A 25,453-nucleotide genomic window follows, 5' to 3' on the forward strand; every position below is an offset into this window, starting at 1 on the left:
ACTTTTAGTTACACACACAAAAAATGCTGGTGAACAGGTCAGGCAGCATCTATAGGAAGAGGTACAGTCGACGTTTCGGGCTGGGACCCTTCATCAGGACCAACTGAAAGAAGAGATAGTAAGTCCCCATAGTAAGAGATATTAAGGGACTTACTATCTCTTCTTTCAGTTAGTCCTGATGAAGGGTTCCGGCCCGAAACGTCGACTGTACCTCTTTTTATAGATACTGCCTGACCTGCTGTGTTTACCAGCATTTTTTGTGTGTGTTGCTTGAATTTCCAGCATCTGCAGATTTCCTTGTGTCTGCAGATATTTTTAGTTGGAGGATGCAGCCATGTGGAAGGCAGAATTCTGTGGCAAGTTTCTACAAATAAAGAGGAGGTACTCGATGCCTTGGTGGGGTTAAAGTTGGATAAATCCTCAAGGTCAAATGAGGTTTATTCCAGGCTGCTATAGGAGGCAAGGGAAAACGTTGCTGGTGTTAGGCCTAATACTGCTGACACCTCCTAACCTGCACATGCAGACCCCTCCCAGTCTCCAACAGCTAATAGGATGTACCTGTCACTCATTCCAGACTCATCAGCCTACTTAACCTCAATCATTCATTGAACCAGCTAGACTCAACCAATTGCTCCTAGCTGGCATTCTCCCTGCTTAAAGTTTACTGTGTTGCCCATTGTGTTTAGTGGCCCTCTGTGGCTTGTTATTCTGAGGTCTATTATTAAAGTTATCGTTCGCTGCTAAATCATCTCTGCTGAACTGCTTTTGTGTCAAGCACCCTCTACATTTCTTGGCAGGATGAGTGAACCTTTGATTGATCCAGCAGAATGTGTTCAGCTAAAGGAAGTTGTCTGCAGACATGAGAACACGATCCAGAAGCAGGGGGAAAGCACTGACATTCTGCCCGTCTCAGCTTTTAGCAGCTTTGGGTCTGTGCCCACTGGAACTTAGAAGAATGTGGGAGGATCGCAATGAAACCTACCCAATATTGAAAGGACTAGATAGGTGGATGTGGAGAGGATGTTTCTTATGGTGGGGGTATCCAGAACTAGAAGGTATGGCCTCAAAATTGAGGGGTGACCCTTTAGAGCAGAGGTAAGGGGGAATTTTTTTTAGCCAGAGAGTAGTGAGTCTGTAGAAAACGCTGCCACGGACTGTGGTGGAGGCCAAGACCATGGGTATGTTTAAGGTGGAAGTTGATGGTTTCCTGATCGGTCAGGGCATCAAAGGATATAGTGAGAAGGTAGGTGTATGGGATTGGGTGGGATCCAAAATCAGCCATGATGAAATGGCAAAACATACTCGATGGGCCACATGGCCTAATTCTGCTCCTATGTCTTATGGTCTTATGATCACTCTCATGAAACTCTCTGCCTTGGTGCAGCAGCTCTGCATCAGTCAACCTCCTCCCTCTGAGCCCTGGAGTCCCAGGCCCAAATGCTTTCAAGGATCTCAAACTTAATGCCACAACTTCCTGTCCCAGTTTATCTTATACTGCAAGCTCCAGCCATCTCTATATTCTACAGCTGCCTGGCTTGCTGAGTTCCTCCAGCATTTTCTCTGTCTTGTCTGTATTCTACAGATTGGGCCAAGATCACCTTCATTGTCTCTCTCTTGACTGGGTGAGTTTGACCTGAACCAGCGCTAAGTAGGACAATAAAGCCACCATTTGCAACAAATATGAGGATTTCACTGCGGAGATGTGCCAGGTTTTGGCCCACCTGGGAAATGGAAGGGAGGCAGTGGATCAGACACTTCTCTTAGTGCTGGATTACACTGCAGAATTCATGACCCTCATGGTAGAGTGTGGCTGGAATGCAGAAGCACTGCTGGCTAAATACCATCATAGACTCTTGAAGTGCTCAAAAGATGAACTGTCTAACCAAGAGACTCATCACTCTGTTGCTCTCTGTTGACAAGTGTATTATAGAATGATCCTCCAGACCATCAGGCAGACCTCAGTTCCATTTCCAGACCCATTTCCGGCTGCAGAACCCTCATCACTAATGCTTCCCGAATATATACAGCTAGGTAAAACTCCCTTAACCACCCCCCCACCCGCCTTTAGTGAGAGCTTTGTTGAAGAAACAACTTGTGTGTCTACAGTGGAATAGCTGACCACCAACTCATCAGATGCCCACTGGCTGAATTGTGCCTCCAGGTAGACATAAGTGTCTTTCTATCCCCGGCCCCTTGTTTCAGCATCCATAATCTCTCTGTCCTCCTCCACACTCCACACTCATTTGGCTCTACATGTACAGAAGGCTCTGGTGGATTCGCTACCGAACCTATCTCTCGCCCCTTCAACATAACAGCCACTGACAGGCGTCCCTTGGTGTTCAGGATAGTCAGTGCGCACACATAACCTGTGCACATGAGCTTCACAGATTACTACGAGTCTATCCAATTCCTCCCAGTCCATTCACTCCTCTCATCCTGGGTTATTCCTTGCTCTCCACTCATAACCTGGTTCATTGCTGAGTTGGGGACTCACCTGTCAGATCCCCTGCCGGCAACCTCAGTTGACTTCACCCCATAGGAATATCATGACTTAGCCCTCGTCTCCAGTAAAAAAAAGGAAACCAGCACCTTGTCACCTCATATACCACATGAATGTGCAATCGACCTCCTCCTGGGTACCATACCTCCTCAAGGTCATCTATTCTTCCTTTCCCCTCCTGATACGCAAGCCATGAATGACTACGCCGTCAAATCCCTACAACATGGCTTCATTCAATCATCCAAGTCCCCAGCTGGTGCAGGATTCTTCTTCATCAAAAAGAAAAATGGGAGGTCTTCATCCCTGTATTGATTACCATGGACTCAACAAAATCACCATTAAATGCTGCTACCCTCTTCCCTTGATGGATAGTAAATTCAAAACACTCCACGGGGCCCAGATCTTCACGAAACTGCACACAACCTGAACCTCATCCAGTGGGATGGCGAGTGGAAGACGGCATTCATAACACTCACAGGACACTAAGAATACTTGGTGATGCCTTTCAGACTTTCCAATGGTCCAGCCATTTTCAAAGCCTTCATTCATGAGATCTTCTGAAACATGCAACACAGATAATGTGTTTGTCTACCTCAATGACATTCTCATCTTCTCCAAGACCCCCCAGACAATGTCTGTCACGCCCATTCAGTCCTTCAGCGTCTCTTCGAAAATCAACTCTACTGCAAGTTACAAAGATATCAGTTCCACACCCCAGACATGTCTTTCCTTGGTTTTGACCTTTCACCTCCAAGGCGTAACCATCAACCTAGAGAAAGTGTGTGTTGCCATTGAATGGTGTCCATGCACCCTCAAACAGCTAACTTCTACCTCCATTTCATCAGAAAATACAGCCAAATCGCCACTCCTCACACCTCCCACACCAAGTCACCTACCTCGTGGATAAGCTGGTTTGCTGCCACGGACCACTCTTTCAAGAAGCTCAAGAGACATTTCACCATCACTTCCGTTCTCCGCCATCCGCCATCCAAACACACCAGACCTTCTGTGGTAGAAGTGGATGCTTCTGATGTGGGCGCTGGGGCCATCCTCTCCCGGCAAGGACTGGATGGGAAGACACACACTTGTGCCTGCTTCTCCCACAAGCTGAACCTCACACAGCACTATTATGGAGTAGGAGACATGGAGCTACTCGCTATTAAATGGGCCTTGGAGGAATGGAGACCTTGGTTGATGACGGAACACTGAGCCCTTGCTGATCCGGACTGACCACCAGAACCTCATATCCATACAACCAACCCTCCAACTCTAATAAAGTTAAGCTTGCTGGGCTTTCAAATTCACCATCTCCTACTGACCCACTTCCAAGAACATAAAGGCAGTTGTCCTGTCATGACAGTTCACCCCAGATGAAACAGAAACTGACCCTCAGCCCACCATTCCATCCTCTCAGATCCTTCCTCCAATCATCTGGGACCTTGAAAACCAGATCCACCAGGCTCTACCGCCACACAAGCCTGCTCCAGTTGACAGTCATGTGGATGTTCCAGTGGCTGAGCACTCAGACGCTTCTACTCCTCACCCCTCTGTGAGTGCATGACAGTGCGGATTTTCTGCGTTGCCAGTTCTGGTTGTTCACCATGATTGCAGGTGTACGTCAGTTGGCCGCTGTTTGCCCTCAGAGCACCTGGTCCAATTCCTCCAGCCAGCAGGCATCTGGGCTGTTGGGACCCCTATGAGTCGCTTGACGCTGGCGGTCCCACATTTCCATGGATTTCATCATGGGTTTGCGACCTTTTGATGGGGCCACTCTGATCATGACAGTGGTGGACTGGTTCTCCAAGGCGGCCCACTTCATGGCTCTGGTCCAGATGCAGGTGGATCGGGCTAGGCAAATAATAGCTTGGCATGGACTAGATGGTCAGAAGAGCTTGGCATGGACTAGATGGACAGAGGAGCCTATTTCTGTGCTGTATTGACCTATGACTCTATGACCTGATCACTCTGTAACAGTGAATCTTTTGCTTCCCATTCGCAGTCAAGTTTAAATGTAAGAGAGTTCTTTACTCTCCTGAGATGCTGCCTGATTTACTTGAGCTTCCCTATAGCAATCTCCTTTATTTCCGATTTTCATAAACTGCTGTGTGGAACGGCCTTTCTTTGTTTTATTTTTTTCTCTTCTCTGTTCTCTTTTCATAACCTGTCCTGCTGTTAACAGTTCTCCGGTGCCTATCCCCATCCCACAGTTGATACTCGTCATGTTATCTGTCTTCATTTGGTCTCAGTGGCTATTTTGTTAGGTACCTCCTGTTTTTCTGCTGCTGTAGTCCAGCCACTTCAAGATTTGATATGTTGTGTATTCAGATACCATTTTTCTGCATGCCACTGTTGTAAATGTAGTTATTTTAGTTAGTTACCTTCCAGTCAGCTTGAACCAGCTGATCATTATCCTCCAACCTGCTGACCATTATCCTCGAACCTCTCTTTCCACCCACAGAAATGCTGCACACTGGATTTTTTTTTTTTGTTTTTCGCACTATTCTCTGTGAACTGCTGTACATAAAAATCCCAGGAGATCAGCAGTTTCTGAGATACTCAAACCACCCTCATCTGACACCAACAGTCATTCCACGCTCAAAGCAACTTAGGTCACAGTTCTTCCCCATTCTGGTGTTTGTGCTGAACAACAATGGAACCGCTTGACCATGTCTGTGTTTTTTTACGCATGGAGTTACTGACACAAGTCTAACTGATTAGATATTTACATTAACAATCCGGTGTACCAGTCTGCCAAATACAGCGGCCACTGAGTGCACGTTCCTTTGGCTTTTGCCCACCCCATCCACTTCTATGCAACTTTAAATACAAATGCTTTCTAGATTTTCCCTTTTCTACTACAAGCCATTGGCCTTAATTGATAACTTGATTTCTCTACCTGATGTGATGAGTATTTTCCGTTTTGTCTTCTGACATAATAATCTGGATTATGAAGATCAAGTAAGGTTGCATGTTGAGCTGCAGACACAATACTTTGCAACATAGGTAGGTGCAGACTGAAGCCTCTACGGCTCTGTCTTATCTCTAACCTCATCAATGGTTTGCTACAGCAAGCCTAACACTTTTAGGTTCCAGAAATAGGTGCACCTGGCTTTCAATGCATACAACAATAGTGTCAATTAGCAGTTTGTACTGTGGATATATGGTCTAAAGAAATTTAGCTCATAGTGAAGTGGCATCTAATGGAGGAGAAATTTGATCTCAATTACATATATTATGCAAAAACCAAAAGATGCTACACAGGTACAATTCCATTACAGCCCAACTGTAAAACTGGCAGTAAGTTTCAGTATTCAAACTGTGTTTGAATTCAATGTCGATTTTTGAGATCATAGGACTCTTTGCTTAATTGGTTATTAAAATTATAAAAGGGTTTCAAAGTTTCAAAGAGTATACTGCATATGAGAAAATATTCCCACTTATAGCTGAACCCAAAAGGGCAGACCAAGGATATAATGTAAAAATTAAAAAGACTGGAAATATTCAGCAGATCAGACAGCCTGTATAACAGCACGATATAATTTCCTAATTGCAATATGATCAGATAAAAAGTAAGTGTTGAGCACATTTCAGAAAATAAAAGCTTATTTTATAATTATGCTCTATCAATAAATTACTGGATTGTCATTGAATAAAAGCATCTGGTTTACGTCTATCAATTGGTAAGGAAATATGACATTTTCCCCAGATTCGTAATGCTGGAATTATAAGATACAAGGAGTGGATTGCTGATTAACCAACAATGTTTAAGTCAATGGACCAGATCAAACAGCAGCCGTGGACAACTGTGAGTTCACAACATTGAGCAGGTCAATTGATTCCTCACTTCTGTGCCTGCACATTGCAACACAAGGATTAACATTGAAAGGATCAATATTGACAAACGCGAGAAAATCTGCAGCAATCCAAAGCAATGCACTAAATGCTGGAGGAACTCAGCAGGTCAGGTAGCATCTATGGGAAAAAGTAAACAGTTGACATTTCAGGCTGAGACTCTTCATCAGAACTCTTTGGAAGGATTAGCATTGACCAGGTGGTTAGTTGCCAGTGCCTCTGCTACTGGACTCAGCGCACAATCCTGGTGGGAGTACACAGTCATCCTGAGCTGGATACACTTCATCAGATGTACTGAGTGCCTGTCAAAACACAAGGTGGCAGGAACAGGCTAGGCAGCGGGGTCTCAGTGTTTGCTGTCTGAGACTATATTTCTGGTTGTGGACTGCTTCACTAATGTGACAAATGTGCAAGTGATGCCCTTGCTCATAGAGATCCACATTATTGAAAAACGTAAGTATAACACAGGACAAGAATGGAGATGGGGCGAAGACATCATGATCTGTCTCAAAGTTAGATCTAGACTGCTGTATTGTGCGCAGAGATGAGGTGAGGTTACTTCAGCTTGTATTCAACTAGTTGAAGCAATATACAAGGTAAAGTAGGAATGTACTGGAGAATTAAAGCAAAAGGCAACTGCAAGTTGTTCTTGCCTTATGCATTCCAAGGAGATGTTGTGCAAAATGGGCCCCCAATTTGTATTTGGTTTCCCCTACATAGAAACCACATCCTGAGCACTAAACACAATATATTAAATTGACAAGTCACTTGGAAAGTTTGTTTGGTTGACTTTAAAAAGTGGTAAGTTGGTTTATTATTGTCACATGTACCAAGATGCAGCAAAAAGCTTTTCTTGCATACTGTTTACACAGATCTAATCATCACAGAGTGTGCTGAGGTAGAACAAGGTAAAACAATAACAATGTAGAATAAAGTATAAAAGCTACAGAGAAAGTGCAGTAAACAATAAAGTGCAAGATCATAATAAGGTAGATTTTGAGGTCAATCATACAAGCAGAACATTCGATAGTATTTTAACAGCAGGATGGAATCTGTCCTTGAGTCCAATGTTACCTGCTTTCAGGCTTTTGTATCTTATGCCCAGAGGGAGGAGGGAGAAGATCGAATGTCCAGATTGGGTGGGGTCTTTAATTATGTTGACTGTTTTATCAAGGCAGAGAAATGTAGACAGAGTCCATGGAAAGGAAAATGGTTTCTATGATCTGCTGAGCTGAGTCCACAACTCTACAGGTTCTTGCAGTCTTAGACAGAGCAGTAGTCGTACTAAGCCATGGTGTATCTGGATAGGATGCTTTCTGTGGTGCATCCAAAAAAAATCAATGAGGAATGATGGAAACATACTGAATTTCTTTGACGTCCTGAGGAAGTAGAGGCCCTGATACACTTTCCTGGTCATGGTATCTATGCCTAGGCCAGGATAGGTCTAAGTTGAAATAATTGCACCACAAAAACTATTACATACTGCATATTAGTAAATTTAATCCTGTGTTGTTCTTTGTGGAAAATCAAATGGCATACTACCTATTGCAGTCAGAACTATATTATATACTATAATGTAGCCTTGGGTTAGGGGTATGTAAACTCACTTCCCCTTTTAGGGCTTCATAGTCCAAAAGATTTCAACTTCCTGAGACCAATTAAAAATGAAACATTCAAGCAGTAAGAATAATTCAGATAAATACATTTTTGTCCTGTTTTACCCATGTTTTCTTGTCTTTTTTAAAATATGGATAAAAATTGTGAAACCAACAACTCAAACTTCTGAGAGTTCTTGCCTTATCTTTTATACATGGTTAAACATCTCTGTTTTCTACAAAACATAGATAACATCAACTCAACGATTTTATCAAATTTGCAAATAGCAGCTTGTTTATAATACACCACAATTCTCACAGAATTTTTTTGCTTTGCTAACAATTTGACTTTTTACAATTTGAGGATAGAAATTCAAAATGAAAAATACAAGCCTCAAGTCAAGAAGTATTAAATAGTTAGCAAATGTAAGGCTCCTATAAAGCAAATTGCATTATTGGACATCATTCAACAATTTAAAAACAAATTATTTGTCAACAATTTAAAACAGCTAAGTTGATACTTCAAAACCCAAAACAATTCATTAAGAATATTTTTATGAAATAATGCTACTTACCAAGAAACACGATTCAAATGCTTGCCATTTCTCAGATTTTTGCATCCATTTTCTCCACATTTTGATTACTTAATTGGATAATTGAGGTAATATAATTAATTTATACCTTTTTTCCTCTGAATGATCAGGAAATGCTTCTTGACTTTAAACTATTTTAAGGAAAGGTTCTATTTTAATCCCAACATAGCTCTGTGCACACCAATTATTGTGATTGGTGATCCTTTAATAGTGTTCGATCAATCAGACAATATTTGGGGAAATCGTTTATGCAAATGAATAATGCATTTCCTGGAAGATTAATTTATTCAATTCTTAAGTAAGTCTAGAATGATCACTCCTCTCTGATGTATACTGTTGCAGTTAGTTTTCCTAAGAATGCTTGCAGGCAGTGTTCAGGAAGCCTGAATTAACAATGAAGAGTAAAAGAAACCAGTTTGCACACACTGCCTAGATGCCCAATGACCGTAATATGTAGAGTTTGAACTGCCACGTCATTCCCACATGAGCCACTGGGAAATAAATCAGAACTTTAATTTCTGTAGGAGAATTGAAGAGCAGAAGGCTTCCAAGAAGATGGTCTTGGGTGAAGAGAGGGGGCACATATCTTGGCATCTGTGGCCACTTCCATTCACTCTATTATCACTGGCACCAACTGTCTAGTGTTAACGGTGAGCCCTAGCCACTGAGAGGAAAGGCCTACCTTTCAGGCGAATATTGCAGCATTGATTTTAATTAATTTAGCCACAATATATATGACCTGTAAGCATCTATATGTTATGAATTTGCTGGTTTGTGCCAGCAGTACAGAGCAAGATATAAAAATTACTGTGTTTAAGTTACAACAAAGTATAAAATAGGTAGGTAGTGTAAAAGAGGAATAGTGAGGTAGTGTTCATGAGTTCATGGACCATTCAGAAATCTGACACTGGAGGAGAATAAGCTGTTTCTGAAGCAGCTGTGCATATTCTGGCTCCTGTACCACCTCCCTGAAGGTAGTAATGAGAAGAAGATTTGCCTTGGATGGCGAAGGTCCCTAATGATGGTTGCTGCCTTCTTAGGAACCACATTTTGAATATGCCCTCGATGGTGAGGAGGCTCATGCCCATGATGGATCTGGCTGAGTCTACAACCCTCTGCGACTTCTTTCAGTCCTGAGCATTAGAACTTCCCTACCAGGCGGTGAAGCAACCAGTTGGAATTCTCTCCAAGATATGTGTAGAAATTTGCTGGAGTTTTTGGTGACATACCAATCCGCTGGCATGCCTTTATTGTGATTGTGTCAATATGTTGGACCAAGGATGGATCCTCCAAGATGTTGTCAGATCCTCTGAGAAGGGACTGACGAAGGGTTCTGGCCCAAAATGTCAACCGATCTTTTCCATGGATGCTGTCCGACCTGCTGAGTTCCTCCAGCGTGTTGTGAGTGTTGCTTTGACCCCAGCATCTGCAGATTATTTTGTGTTTTTGTCCTCTGAGATGTTGGTGCCTAGGGAACTTGAATATGCTCAACCTTTCCATTACTGGCCTCGTGATGGGACTGGTGTGTGTTCTCCCATCCTCCCCTTCCTAAAGTCCATAATCAATTCTTTGTCTTGCTGATGTTGAATGGAGAAGATATTGGAAAATATTCTGACGAGAATCAATAATTATTTCTTGTTTAAGATGGCGCTACTGAACATGTGTGACAGCTCACAATGGTACTTCAAAAGGCAAGAAATTTGACTAAAAGCATTACTAATAACAACTTTTCTGAAGCAAATTGTAGTAAATTATCACACAAATAATGAAGAGGCGAGTGAAGGTGAAGCGAATTCCAGGGATGAACCGTGAAGAATTGACGCAGATGGAGTGAGCCATTCAGAGAGGAGAAGTTGAGGCAGAGGAGGTCCGATGCCCATACAAATGGCCCGGGTGTGAGGTTGGATCATTCTGGGTGCCGTGCTGTGCCGATTTGGAGAAATTGGAAGTGGCTTTGAGCTGGGTAGTGAAATCTAGGCCGGAGCGAGTCACTGGGTGGCATGGTCTGAACTCAGAGCCTTTCACTCCAGCAGTGCCCAGGTCCTAGTGCGAGGTACGATATGCTGTTTGGACAATTTAAGTGCTGGCCCAGACAGGGTGTTGGGATCAGAGGCGAGAACCAACTTTGTTGGCTCTCCCACGATCTTCACTCCTCTCTCCATAGCACAGAGGCTATGAAGACACCTCCTGGCTGCTGTGCTCCGTGCCCGCTAATATGATGGACTGATACCAAAACTTTGGGCCTACTCCTGGGTTCAGATCTGAGAACCCATTTTACTTCGGAATGTTATTGCTTGCTTCTATTGTTTGCATGATTTCTGGCTTTTTCCCCCTTTCCCTGCACATTGGGTGTTGGTCTTTATTTTATTTACTTTTTAATTGGGTTTTTAACTTTTACTTTTTAATACAAATCTCAAGGTTGTATAGTTTATACATTATTTGATATCAATTAACTTTAAATTTGTAAAGGCAAAGATAAATCAGACAGCCAATGTGACTTTGAAAAAGGCAAATCTTCCCAGACCAATCTGAAAGAACTTTTTGAAGAGACAGTGAAGTACGACAGTAGGACAGTAGATGTGACTTTAGTAAACTTCTATTGCAACATGGACTTTAGCAAAACATTAAAAAGGTTTATGGCCCAAGGGACGGAGAGTAAGTTGGCAAACTGGACCCAAAACTAGCTTGGCAATAAAAGAAAGAGGGTGATGGTAGAAGGTTATGTTAGGATTTGGACATCTGTGCTCAGTGTAGTTCCACAAGGACCTTTGTTGCTTGTAATATAACTGATTAATTTGGAATTGGATGTGGAAGGGAAGATTATTAAGTTTGTAGATAGCACAAAGATTAGCAGAGTTGTTGACAGTGTGGAAGGTAATCTTAGGCTGCAGAGAGATTTTTTAAAATTTATTTAGTGGTACATTGCAGAGTAGGCCCTTCTGGATCTTCGAGCTCCGCTGGCCCAGCAACCCCAACAAACTCTATCAAACCTAACCTAATCACGGGACAGTTCGCAATGACTAATAAGCCTGCCCGGTACGTCTTTGGACTGTGGGAGGAAAGTGGAGGAGCTGGAGAAATCCCATGCATTCCTCGGGGAGAACGTATGGTGACTCCCTACAGAATGGCACCAGAATTGAACTCAGAACTCTGGAACGCCTTGAGCTGTAACAGCTTCGCTCTAACTGCTACACCACTATGGTGCTGTGGCGTGGTGAGACTATTTTGGTGAAGTGGACTGGAAAATATAAATGGTGTTTAAACAAACAAATGTGAGGTGATGTGTTTTAGGAGCACCAACGAGTCTACGCCACAGACCATGAACTGTAAGGTCTTGGGAAGTATTGAGGAACTGAGGGACCTCAGAATAGAAGTACATAAAAATCGATGCTTAAAGGTGGCAATGTAGGAGATTGAATAGATTATTACTGGGGTGATTGTTAATGATTGTTAAATTTCTGGATATGAAGGAAATAGAAGGACATAGGAATGGCGTGGGATAATGAAGCTAAGATCAGCCAGAATCTTGATGAATGGCAGTTAGGTCTCAAAGGCAAACTGACTACATTATTTTTCAATTTTTGTTCTGAGGTTTTGGAAACAGCTTTTTATTTGATGTTAAGTACAAGGGAACTATCTTGTAAGTTTTTAAGTTATCACTTCCACGGAAAGCAATATGATGGGGGTGAAACTGTCTGAAGGGTGCAATTACCATAGCTCAACATAAAAAATACAAAGAAATGAAGAGGGTATCAACAAGCTCCACTACTCACAAACAGTGAAGCAGTGGAAAGAGTCTCCAGCATTAAGTTCTTGGGAATGGACATCACAAAGGAGCTCTGGTGGACCACCAGCACCTTCTTGATAGTAGGGAAAGCTCTGCAATGCTTATACTATTTTAGGAGTTTAAAGAGCAAATCTGCCCCAAAAGCTGCTGGTAAACCTTTACCGATGTGTAATCTAAGAGTATGCTGACCTGCTACATGACAGTATAGTACACTAGCTGCACCAAAATCGACCGAAAAGCACTTGAATAAATGATCAGGTCACAACTACCTGATACGGGAACTATCTACAAATCACTATGTCAACACCGGGCTTGCAAAATCGCACCCCAGTAATAGCCTTTCAATCTCTACCATACAGAAACACCTCTCCACAGATACCCAGATTGGAAAACAGCTTTTTTCCCTCAGGGCTGTCGTGCAACTGAACAACGCCCTCCCAGCCACCTATCAACCACAGGCACGATGGATAACCTCTAATTGCAATACATGGGCACAATTCAGGATGATATTTTATAATTTATGTATTTTATAACATGGGCAAGTGCAACACTTGAATGGGGTAGCCACTGTCTCCTTCAATGTTAGATGTTTGTCTTTAATTCAGTTGTAACTTAGATGTCATTCTAAATTACTCAGAGGTTATTTTAAATTTAGTCACTGTGCTTTTAGTAATAATTGAGTCACCTGAAAGCTGTTCTGCACTGAATGGAGTAACATTGCAATCTCGTTGCCCTCGGCAATGACAACAAATCTCCAAATAACTAAAATTACGACGCTGCATGAGCAAGATACTATCTTTAAACAACTTAGTTAAAACTTGGCATTTCCACATATGGCCTAGTCGATGTTTATTTATCTATTTATTTATTTGTCTGCGCATTGCTGTTACACAACTTCAGCCCTCATCACAAAAAGAGCTAATCAGATTCGGCGCCGCCTCGGAAACTCACCTGTCAAGACCCGCGGGGCGTTGCATTGTGGGTTTGTAGTTTTCTTGCCGCCTTGTTGTGGTGAAATGTTGTCAAAGGACCACAGCTCCGACAATCCCTTACCCGTTTAGCCTTCCGGGATTTTGCCCGTCAAAGTGACGAACGAGGTCTTACCGGTTAGTCTAGTTGTCAATCATCACTGAGCCCGCTGCTAGTTGGTCAGTTTTGGGAGCTTTGCCGCAACGCGCCGTTGTCCCGGATACAGAAGGCGTCCGCAAATGATCGATGGCTCATGCCTCCCGAGCTCATCTTTGAATGGCTAATTCTCACGTCAATCCAATCCAAGAGGCTGCGTAGGGAGGTGGAGGCGTTGGGCGGCCGTCGAAGGGTGCTGAGGTGGACAGTGGCGCACTATGTAGGAAAGTAAGCTGGCGGACGGTTGTTTATGTTATTAATAATTGCAATGAAATTATTTTCTTTTGTTGGTAACGAAGGGATTCTTATGATGTGTTAGGAAGTGCGTATGGCGGTGGGGGTGGCTCGGGCCTCTTCTGCTCTGGTGGTCTGTTGGGGTAAAATGATGTCGATTTTCTTCCACTCTGCAGGAAGATGTTGAGGCTTATTTCGGACAGCGATCTCCCACACACCCCTAGAAGATGTTAGATGAGCGACCTTATTATCTTGGGCTGATGTAAGGTTGTGATCAAAACATTGGAGATTCTTGGTGCCAACCCAAATTCTCTCTCTCCATTTTGAGTGCTGTTTGTCTCAGATGCTCAAACGTTGCTGTGGGCAGAATATTTTATGGAAGCTTTGAGTGTATCCTTGAATCTTTTCATTTGGCTGTCTGGTAATCTCTTGGCTGTGACAGGGCTCAGAAAGTGTCTATTTTGAATGTGAGAGTGATTCTTAATGCCAATTAAAAACAAACTGGGTGTAATTGGTACCTTTTAGAGTTGGTGATGGTGGTTGTAGTGAAGATGCTAATGTGCATTTGCAAATACTTTCAGTGGATTTTGAGGGTTTTTTGAAAGTAATGAAGACATCTCTTACGGAAATGCTATTTGTAACTTGGAAGCATAGAAGTGGGCATGCTAAAACATTTTTTAGGGTTTGAGATTTAATCTTTTAAATACTCTTTCCCTCTAATAGGCCAAAGTCTGCCTTCATAGCGAATTTGTTACTCAAGTGGAAAGTTTACCATGTTTACTAGAGTCTTGTGGAGATGGATTTCCACAGGATCTGAGTTTTGCAGATACTAACTCTTGCTTCATTGGAGTTTGGCCTCTGAAGCTTGAATATACAAGCATGTCTGTAGTCTGTAACTGGGATTGGGCTGTTAGAGTACAAGTCAGTTAGATTGAATACTTTCCATTTGTAGTGTAGCTCCACTCCATTGTTGAAGCCAATTGGTTTTACTGTCCAGCATTATGGTGAGATAGCCTGAAATTAATATTGAGGTAATGAACCTCTGCTTGATACCAGAGGTCTTTATGGCCCTGTTGGGTGAGGTACACAAAATAGCAGAAAGCTGCAGATCCAGAGTAACTTTAAGAAATTGACTACTTAAAAAAAACATTTAACTGCTAAGTTGCTGAGATCCAATTACCTACATCATAGGATTTTGGAAACAGTGCCTACTGCTATAATACACTCATTGCCATCTCACAAAACCCTTTGGGTTCTAGAATAAATTTCACAAATTGAAAGGTAGCAAATGCATCCCACAGAGAGAAAGGGCCAGTTATAAACCAACTACATACCTGATAATAATTGAGATGTCTTGGACATCTCAAAGAAAATCTTTGCCAATGTGTTAAAAAAGATTAAGCAAAATTAGAATGCAGTATTTGATGTGATACACTGGTGTAGATTGGTTAGTGAAAAAATAAAGTAAGAATAATTAGGTTTTTTTTGTGGGGATTTGTGCTGAGGCAACATGTACCCTAGTTATCAGTACTGTCAATGAGAAATCAAGTGTTTTATACCCTGATTTGCTGTGGATCTCACCAAAGTGGAAATGAGTTGTGGGGGACAAGGAAATAAGGGACAAACTGAGTACAAATTTTACATTAGTCTTCACTGTGGAAAACTCTAGCAGTAGAGTGGAAGTTCCGGGTGTCAGGAGTCATGAAGTAGTCCGTGAGCCAGTAGGGTTTGTTGGTACCATCTGAGGGGAATAATTCTGATAGTGATTCTTGGCAAGGTATACATCTCTAGAGTTAGAAAATATGTGATAGTATTGCACCAGTGGTAGTTTTATTACTTCAGATAAGTAATTACTTTTTGTGTATATCCTGTGTTAACATCAGTACAGCAGAAAATGTTACCCCCCCCCCCAAAAGGTAAAAAACCTCATTTGGAGAGATTTCTCGAGTTTTATCAATGTCATGATATTTTCCATATTGTTTTATCAAATCAAAACAATCAAAACAATATGCTTTTGTCATTGCATGTAGAATTACAGTACAATAATTCAAATGTGGGGTTCCACGGCCATAACCTAGGCCCCATTTGGTTGTAAGATGAATATATTTAATCAACGACTGCTTTCCATACTTTCATAACCTATTAATAATCTTAATAATTTTCCAAGTCTTCCTGGTTCTCACAGTCTACACATGTCAGTACACCTGAAGCCATTTGCAACACACATACATCTTGGGAGTGAATATTTTTTTTTTTGGACAGTTACAGGCCAGTAGATCCAGGACGACATCGGGTGCTGGCTGGCCTTCCATCCAGTGCACCACCAACTGTTCAGCTTCCTCTTCATTCTCCATCTTCCATCCTCTGCCAATGGGGCTTGGCACTTGTGGGTCCTTCTCCAAACATCATCTTCATATACCAGCCTGGTAGTTGGCTCGCTGTGCATGTTTTGTTAAGCAGTCCTTGCATGGTGGGAGTTGACGACTTTCGATTTCACCTTTTTTGGCACAGAAAAGGTGATACCTGAGCTCATTAATCTTGGTGGTCAATGCTTTTGGGGCATACAGGAGACATGTAAATGCCTCCAGTTTGTCCATCAGTTCTGGGGAGAGGTCCCATTCCTGACCCAACTCTAAGAATGTGTCCTGAGTTTCTCTGTTGCTGGTCAGAAGTTTTTAGGGCACTTGTATTCCCTTTGCCTGCAAAAGCACTTACAATGTCACATCCTGTATATGCGTGCAACCTGATGAGAGCCCTACAAACCTCTGTGCCAAAAGTGGCAGCAATCTTCCTGATGTCTACAAGCCTTGTACGGGTTCTAGTGCCACACTTCTGGAACAATGGGGCCTCAAGCCCAATTTATACTTCTGTGTCAAATGTATGGTGTAGGTACCGCATACCCTACGCCGTAGGGTGATGTGCACCTCCCCAAAAATGTAATTCACGTGTCGCGGTGACGCAGACCGCAACAACTGTGATTGGTCCGCTTGGTAGCATTGCATTTCTGGTTGCTTTTCTCCACCATGTCTGTACACTGATGCAAAATAAATGGTTGGAGACGATGAACTAGCGTTTTGGCAGTAAATTGCAGAGCGACGCAGACACAACTACGCATGCTTGCTATGATGTAGGGCTGTGCAAAAGTATAAATCAGACCTATGGCGTAGGCTCCGGTGTAGCCTGTACGCACCAGTATAAATCAGCCTTCAATCTTGGCATGTGGCCAAGTGGTTAAGGCGCTCGTCTAGTGATTTGAGGGTCGCTAGTTCGAGCCTTGGCTGAGGCAGCGTGTGTGTCCTTGAGCAAGGTACTTAACACACATTGCTCTGCAACAATACTGGTGCCAAGCTGTATGGGTCTTAATGTCCTTCCCTTGGACAACATCGGTGGCGTGGAGAGGGGAGACTTGCATCATGGGCAACTGCTGGTCTTCCATACAACCTTGCCCAGGCTTGTGCCCTGGAAACCTTCCAAGGTGCAAATCCATGGTCTCATTAGACTAATGGATGCCTATAAAAATCTTGTCACAAAATGCTAAAGACACCTGTGTCTTCTGAGCAGATCACTACAGATTGGTATCCCTTGCTTGTGGCATGGGCAGCATGGAGAAGTAGGCGGCCATCTGCTTCTTGTTGACACTGAAGAGCTGACACCTCCTCACTGTCTTGAGATATGATTCTGTAACATTTGTCATTCACAGTTGCATACAGAATCTTCTCCTGTAGCTTTGCTCTGTACTCCGCCTTCCTCCATCCATGGACTATGAAGCTAATGAGACTATTTTTGTTACTGACTTTGGTCACGAAGCTCCTCCACTGCCTCACCATCTGTGTGCCTGTGATGTCTTGCAACTCATGACCAGTCTCTTCACCCCGTAGAGATCTTTCACTATTCTTGATAGAGTTCTCCTTGTATGTGTCGAACACATCTATTCTGCTACTCTGACTGCCTTCCCTCAGAGCCATACCCAGAATTGTTGTGGCAACAGCTCTGAAAGTAACTTGATCACCTTTCACTCTTTGAACCAAGTTCATTCCATCAACCACTGTAGCAGAGTTTCCTGGGAGCCGCTCTTCTACTGCTACACTTTTCTGCAAGGCTGTGGCTAAAGTAGCTTTATTTGTCTTTCTCAGCAATCCTTGTGGTGTGGACAGGGCCCAGGGCAATGGTCCAAGGGGATGAGAAAGGATATTCTCCATACGTAGACTGCGCCTTTGTGCCATCACTATGATGCGTCCAAACAAAGACCTGTCTGCTTTCAAGGTGATCGCCCTCCCATGTGATTTCACTTCTCTCTTCTAACACGTATCACTGAATGTTTTCAGCTTGTGGGTTTTCATTGGGTCATAGAATTTCTTTGCTGGTGGGTCTTCCTCTAGTCTCTCATCCTTGAAGGTTGCATAGCATTGCTCACCAATCTCATATGCCTTCATCAGGTCGGAGGCAATGTCCTTGGGGGCTGCCTTTGCTGCAGAGATGCTAATGAGGTCCCGCTTCTCTGCAACTGGGTTGACCCATTCATGTGTGAGGCTAACCGCTGCTGAAACTGCTTCCTCATCTTTCTGGATTCTTGGCCGCTGTAGCTCGCATGACAAAGCGCTGATTTGTTGCCTTGCACCATCTCCCTTAACTGTCCCAGGAATGCACTGCAGTGCTCAGCTGTTATGTAGTAACACTTGATAGCTCCAGCATTCAGGCTGAATTGTGATGTGCCTCCAGGAGTCTGTGTGTCTTTGTTCACTGTGGCTTCAATAGCCTGGTCCACAAGGATCTGCCCAAAGGGGTTATTACTTGACAGCTGCACTGAGAATTGGCCTGTCTTGAAGGCCTCATACACAGAAGGATTCTTCTCTGGGAGGTTCATCATCTGAGCAAAGTAAGGGGACAGGTACCGGGCATAATTCATCTTATCATAGGAAAAGCACCATAGGATCATGGTTCTTAAAGCATGGAGGTGCAACTCCCAGTCTCCCTCACAGAAAGCTACCACCACTGCAATGCTATCACATATTTTCTAGCACTAGGGGTGTATACCTTGCCAAAAATCACTATAAGAATTATTTCCCCCAGGTGGTACCGGTGGCCGAAATTTGGAGTCTTGGCTCACGGACTAAAGTGTGTGAAGCTCTATTGTATGCCCTCTCTTTGGTTTTTATGTTGGCTTTGACTTCTCTTAGCCATGGCTGTGTCATCTTTCCTTTAGAATACTACTTCTCTTTGGATATACATATCCTGTGCCTTCTGACTTCCAGAAATTCCAGGTATTGCTGCTCTGTGGTCATCCTGCTGGTGTTCTTTTCAATCAATTCTGGCCACATTCTCTCTCGTGCCTCTGTAATTCACTGTAATACTGATACATCTGACTTCAACTTCTTCTCAAATTTCAGGATGAATTCAATCATATTAAGATCACTTGCCCCTAAGAGCTCTTTTACCTTTAACTCTCTAATCAAATCTAATCCAGGGTAGCTGATCATGAGCTCAACCATGAGCTGCTCTTAAAAAGCTATCTAGTAGGCACTCTAGAAATATCCCTTCCTGGAATTCAGCACCAACCTGATTTTCCCAATCTACCTGCATATTGAAATCCTCAATGGCTATTGTAACATTGCCCTTTTGGCATGCATGTTCTATCTCTCGTAGTAATTTGTAGACCACATTGTTACTATTTGGGAGTCTGTATACAACACTCACCAGTGTCTTTTAACCCTTGCAATTCCTTTGCTCTATCCACAATGATCTAATACCTTGCGACCCTATGTCACCTCATTCTGATGATTTGATTTCAGGTAACGGGGGACGGCGGACCATGGAGTGATGGGAAGGTGATGAGGGGAACTGTGGGAGGAGGAAGGTGTGAGTGATTGTCAGATCGAGAGTGCAGGGGACTGGAAAGAAGGGATATATGAGGGCTGGTGGGATAAGGGGAAACAGTGGGTGGACATATTGGAGTGCTTATCTCAAGTTGGAGAAATCAGTATACATACTATTGGGTTGGAGATTACCAAGGAGGAGTATCAAGTGATGTTCCTATAATATGTGCCTGGCCTCAACTTGGATCTTGGCAGCAGAGGAAGCTGTGGATAGACATGTGGTGAAGTAGAATTAAAATGATCAGTCACGGGAGAACCTGGTTGTTACAGCGGTGGGAGGGAATGAAGTTGCTTGACAACGATTTTCTTTCCTCTCCCTACATCACTTCCCCAACCTGCAAATTTTTGTCTGGTCACATGGATTCAGAGGAAGCCAAACTGGGAGCATTGGATGCATTAATTGATTCTGATAGACTTGCACGTGAAGAGCTGCCTCATTGTTAGTGGATTGTGTTGGTGATGGTGTAAGTTACAGATTGATGGGATATATATAGAGGCCCTAAGGGTGACAGTTGAAGACAAGGAGAGCTGTATTCCTGTTATGTTTGGGGGTGGGGGGTGGGGAGAGAAGATGAAGTGAGGGTAGATGTGTGAAATAGAAGTGATGCAGGTGAGGACTGCATTGATAGCAGTAAGGGGTTTCCCATTCATTTTCTGGGGGGGAAAATAGATGACATCTCAGATTTTCAGGAATAGAAAGCTTTGTGATGAAGAGTCTCTGATCAGGAGGCCTGATGAAGAATGTTGGCCCAAAATGTCAGCTATTTATTCTCCTCCAAGGATACAGCCTGGCTTGCTGGGTTCCTCCAGTATTTTGCATGTGAAGAGGATAGTTCCCTTACAAGTGGAAAAAATGTGAAGAAATATAGTTGAGGTAAGTTGGTGGGTTTGTAGGGGATATTGGTGGTTGATCTATTTCTTGAAATGGAGACGGGGATCAAGAAAGGGGAGGGAAGAAAGAGGAGTTGGATATGGACCTAGGGAATTTGAAGTTGGCAGCAAAGGTTTTATGATAGATTAATTAGTAGTTATTTTAAAATATAGAACATTGAAAGTTACAGCTCATTACAGGCCCTTTGGCCCACAATATTGTGCCGACCATGTAACCTACTCTAGAAACTGCTAGAATTTCCCTACCACAAAAAAAAAGTTAAATGAAATTGATTTGTCATCTGGTAGGAGCCATGAAAAGGAGAATTGTTGAATGTGTATTGCTGTGTAGTGGACATTTTCTAATGGGAATAATTTTAGTTCCTCTATGTTTGAAAGGGATTTGATTACTTGGAATTATGAAAGCAGGGATGAAGCAGGTGAGTGGAAATACAGTGATCATTTAATGAAGCGAAGACCTTCTGGTTTAGTAGGTGTTACTTGCATAAAACTGATTTAACAGAAGTTTAAATCAGCACAAAAATGAAATAATGCACTATGGTGTAATGTTAATGCAACTGGCGATTCCTCCACGTTATTGCTGCTTATAATTAAATGCTAAATGTATATTTACCAGTAGAGATGGGGAGGGGAATGGAGGCATCAGGTCCATAATATCTCACACGTTGAACGTGATGTTAATTTTTTGTTAGTCTAATTGTATTTCTGGTGCCTAAAACTTTTTTTGCTGGGCTTGTTGGTGGTTGATAGTCAGTTTTAAAAAATGAATTAAATTGTATTAATTTTGTTTCATTATCTTCATTATTTAGTTCATTTATTTTAAATAGTGCATAGACTAGCACAGCCTAGGATCAGGCCCTTTGACATTAATGTCTGTGCTGACTACTACCACTTGAAACTGTACTTCAACTTGGACATGATTCATATCCTTTTATTCCCTGCCCTCATCTAAATACTTGTTAAATGGTGTACCACCACCCTCTGGCCAAGGAAATTTTTAAATTTAATCTACCAAGTCACTGTGTGTTCTAAGTACTTCAGTCTTTTGAATAAGCCTACCATTAATGGCTTTGCCAAATGATTTAGTAAAGCCTATGGAAACAGCATGCATTGCTTGACCCTCATCATTTTTGTCATCACCTCGAAAACAATTCACATTTGTAAGACCTAGCCTCCCGTGCACAAAACCAAACAAAATTGTCCAAAATAAATTTTGGATTGATTCTGTCTGTAAGAATCTTTAATTATTTCCTTGTTTGTCCTTATTGACCTTAAAGTAATAACAGGCAATTCCCCACTCATCTGGGATTTCCTCTATTGCTAAAGAGGATCTGAAGATCTCTGTCAAAACTCTAGCAGTCTCTTGCTTCTCAATAACTTGGGATATATCCCATCAATCCCTAGAGACATCCGTTTTCTGTCCCTGATCATCTATCCCACTTCTTTTAAATTCCTTTCAGAGTCCTGGAATGTTGAATTACCAGTACTACTCTTCTCTCAACCAAGTTTCTGAAATGGCTACAATGCCTATGTACTAATCCAAGCCCCAGGTTTATATGCATTGTCAATAATAGTGCTTGTATTAATACAAATACACTGCAGCACATCAGACCAGTGTTCGTTAACCTTGCTTGACATGTATTTCCTTCAGACTTGACCCAACCTCTACCTTCCCCACAATCTCTCCATTCACTGACCTATCGTCCTGGTTCCCGCCTTCCCGTCACCCTGACAGTAGTCGGAACCCCCCCCCCCCCCGGGTAGTTCTCTCTAACCTCCTTGTGGGATTTGCTTGTGCAATTCTGGATGGTTTAAACTTATTCAGGTGTGACCTCTTCTTGTACAGATGGTACCTGCCCTGGAAGAGAAATTGATGATTCATGTTCTTGGAGCCTGCCCTCTGCACCAGCTCCTTACCCACACTTTCAACAATACTTACTATGTATCTATTTTGTGATTTCTAACATATGCCACCGGGAGTAATCCTGCAATTAGACTATAAAATATAAAAGCATAGTTAGGCCATTTAGCTCATTGATAATGCTCAGCCATTTAATCATGGTGTTTTTTTCCTCCCAACCCCAGGAATTCTATTTCTTTTTAACTTTCTTCCTAATTCAAATTCTCTCACTCTTCTATTCCTGTCTACTTCATTAGTACCAATGTGGACTGTGATCTCTGACTGTTCTCCTTCCCCTTTCAGGATTTCCTATGCCCACTCAAAAGCATTCTTGACCTGGCCGCAGGGAGTCTCACTTGCAGCTACAGAAACATCTCTCTACCCCTGACTGAAGTGTCTCTCATCACTATTGCTCACCAAATCTTTGACCTCTCCTGTTAAACAACAAAGCCAGTCATGGTGCTACTGATCTGCCTGCTGCTGTTACTCTGAGAAGCTATCCCTCTCCACAACAATTTATAAGGCTGTATAGTTTGAGAGGAGTAGCCATAGATTCCTGAAGTATCTGCCGACTACTGATAGTCACCCATCATTGTATTACATCTCAGAATTGGAAGTAATAAATGTAAAATCAATTTGATTTTAACTTTTGAACTTGGCATTACCAGTGATAACTAGATTAATTGGTTGTTTATAATTGTACATTAGCTCTGAAATCCATAAAACCTTGCTTGTGGTAGAGACCATTGAAATTGAAACACTGAATAAAATTTAGAGGATGTCACATTTTCTCCCAGCAACCTTTGAAATTAGGGAGTCAGATGGGAGTTTTAGTAATTTGCCTCTTGCGTGTCTACATTTGTTTCGCTAAATGGCAGTCTAGTAAGAAGAGGGAATGAAAAAATGACTACGTTCATACTAGAGGCCGAGATTTGCAGATCCTTCCCAGATAGTGACACGGTTCTGTTCATGAGAACCATCCATATCCTGTACAGTTTGTAAATTGGAATTAGAATTCAGTCAGCTTCACTGGTACATTGAGTGAGTGACTGAGTTAGAGGTTGGATAGAGGTGATGGTCAGTGGGGTGGAGAGAAGACAGACAGAAGTGCCTCATTCCCACCCAGCAGTGTTTGGCAACTTCACCTTGCCAGTCTCCCAAAAACTCACTTGCATGTAAAGGCCAGGTGTTTGTAACCTGGGGAGGGCATGAATATATTAATGTTCTGATAGTTAGTGGTATGCAGTGCCTCGGGTAGAAATTTGTGCAATCTCTATGACTAGTTATTTAAGTTAATTGTTGTTAGGACAGTAATTTATCTGAAGTTTTTAACTTTACTCCCTAACAACAGCATTTTCAAGATGCTGGAAAATCTTCAGGAGAAATCTTCATTACATAAAGATTTGGGAGGTATTAAGCACTTTAATATTAGACAACTTTAAAATGGAATAATGCTATAGTTTTCTTACGTTATTAATTTTGGACCACAAGCAGTATTAACAGAATAAATCATGAACCATTACATGGGAGCTTTTTATTTTCAAGTTGAACTTGCATGGTTCAACTTGTACCTGTAGAATTTACTATTTTTCCTACTTTTATTTCTTGTGTAAATTCTGTGTTAACACTTCGAAATTTATGGCAATCTAAGTTGCATCCTTTAATTCCCAACAAAAAATAAGATGAGTTGTTGAAATATGTGCTTTCGGGATTGATATATATAAAATTTATTTTTGGACAAGAGGCATAATTGGTGTTCTGTAGAGTTAACTAGCACTCCATGTTTAATATTTGAGTTGAAAATCAAAACTGCATATGCTAGTAATCTGGAAAACAAGCTGAAAATGTTGGAAACATTCAGAGGCGGACAGTATCAGTTCTGAAAGGTTCTTCTATTTGAAGCATTAACTGTTTCCACTGGTAATGCATGATCTCAGTATTTTCATAATTTTCTGTTGTATATGGTGTTACATTTGAAAGCTGGAAGTTTTACAAGTTAACAAAAATATGGATACTTTGATTTGAAGCTAAGCAGTTATTTGCAATAAATCTAAGCAGTTGTATCACATACATCTGTCTCTCACCTGCTGTACAACTATTTTCATAGAACTTTGCATGTATACAACCTTGGTGGGGAGTGGGAGAACAAGAGGTTTGTTAATAATACAAACATATCTATGCTGAGATCTAATGCAGTTTTCAATTTATATTCCCAAAGCTGCTATTTTGTTAACAATTTCCAAGCTGATTTCTCTCTTTCTTCTCCCCCCCCCCCCGATCTTTGTTGGCAAAGGTGAGCTACTTTAAACAAGATTTAGTGCACTGTGCTCATCTACTGAGTCCATATGTATAGGGCTAATTGAGTTAACCTCCCACACCCAGGCTAAGGTACATTGTAAATTCTCTGTGTGATGTAGCAATGTTATCTGCAGACTGATCTAGGAACTTGGTGTTCCTGTACAAGGAGATGTCTTCGAGTAAACACTGCCAACTGTTACGTTGTAAGGTGTAGGAGAGGGAAGCACTTAATAGGGCATCCAGAAGTATTAGGAACAACTTTAAAAGTCCCGTAGAGGGAAACCTAAGAATGCTGCTTGAGTTTTGCTGTGAGGCTTTTAAATCACTTTCTTTTTTGTATCATTACAGAAACATTGTAATATTTTACCATTTTATCCCAAGGTTGCTGTGATAATTTGAATTTTGCAATATATTGTATTAAATGGATTAATATTAATGCTTGCAGTATGAATTTGCAAATGGATTTAGAATAGTCAGCAGAAATGTTAAAGGAAGTTCCTTACTAGCGAAAAAAGTTAGCTAATTTGAGACAATGCACAAATAACATTAGCACTGATCAATAAATGTGGTGAACTCCAGAAATTTTACTAATTTTCAAGTCAAAAGAATTTCAAAAGAGCATTCAAGATAAGTTAGGGAACTGATATTAGAGAAGCACAAATTTGGGCAAGGGTGCAAGACCACCTCAATGGCAATGAACATACTTCAGAACTTAGTGCAGTTCATCATGGAAAATGCATGAAACCGCACAGCCATACTGCCTAGGTCAAGCCAGCCCTCTAAACTTAGTCACCAGAGATGAATG

General features: G+C 42.0%; 1 protein-coding gene across 2 annotated transcripts in view; it reads left to right on the plus strand.

The window, feature by feature from the left end:
* The first annotated feature begins 13,614 nt into the window (after positions 1 to 13,614).
* LOC134349265 (F-box/LRR-repeat protein 3-like) overlaps positions 13,615 to 25,453 on the plus strand; it is a 29,229-nt gene continuing 17,390 nt past the window's right edge. The window contains exon 1 of one of the 2 annotated variants that reach the window (XM_063053318.1): positions 13,615 to 13,680. The gene's annotated coding sequence lies outside the window, so the exon portion shown is untranslated. Of the gene's footprint in view, positions 13,681 to 20,339; positions 20,434 to 25,453 lie in introns of those variants that run through there. The other variant, XM_063053317.1, reaches the window with a different exon arrangement.

The sequence above is a fragment of the Mobula hypostoma genome, chromosome 7 (genome assembly GCF_963921235.1).
Source record: "Mobula hypostoma chromosome 7, sMobHyp1.1, whole genome shotgun sequence".
In the NCBI taxonomy this organism is placed as follows: domain Eukaryota; kingdom Metazoa; phylum Chordata; class Chondrichthyes; order Myliobatiformes; family Myliobatidae; genus Mobula; species Mobula hypostoma.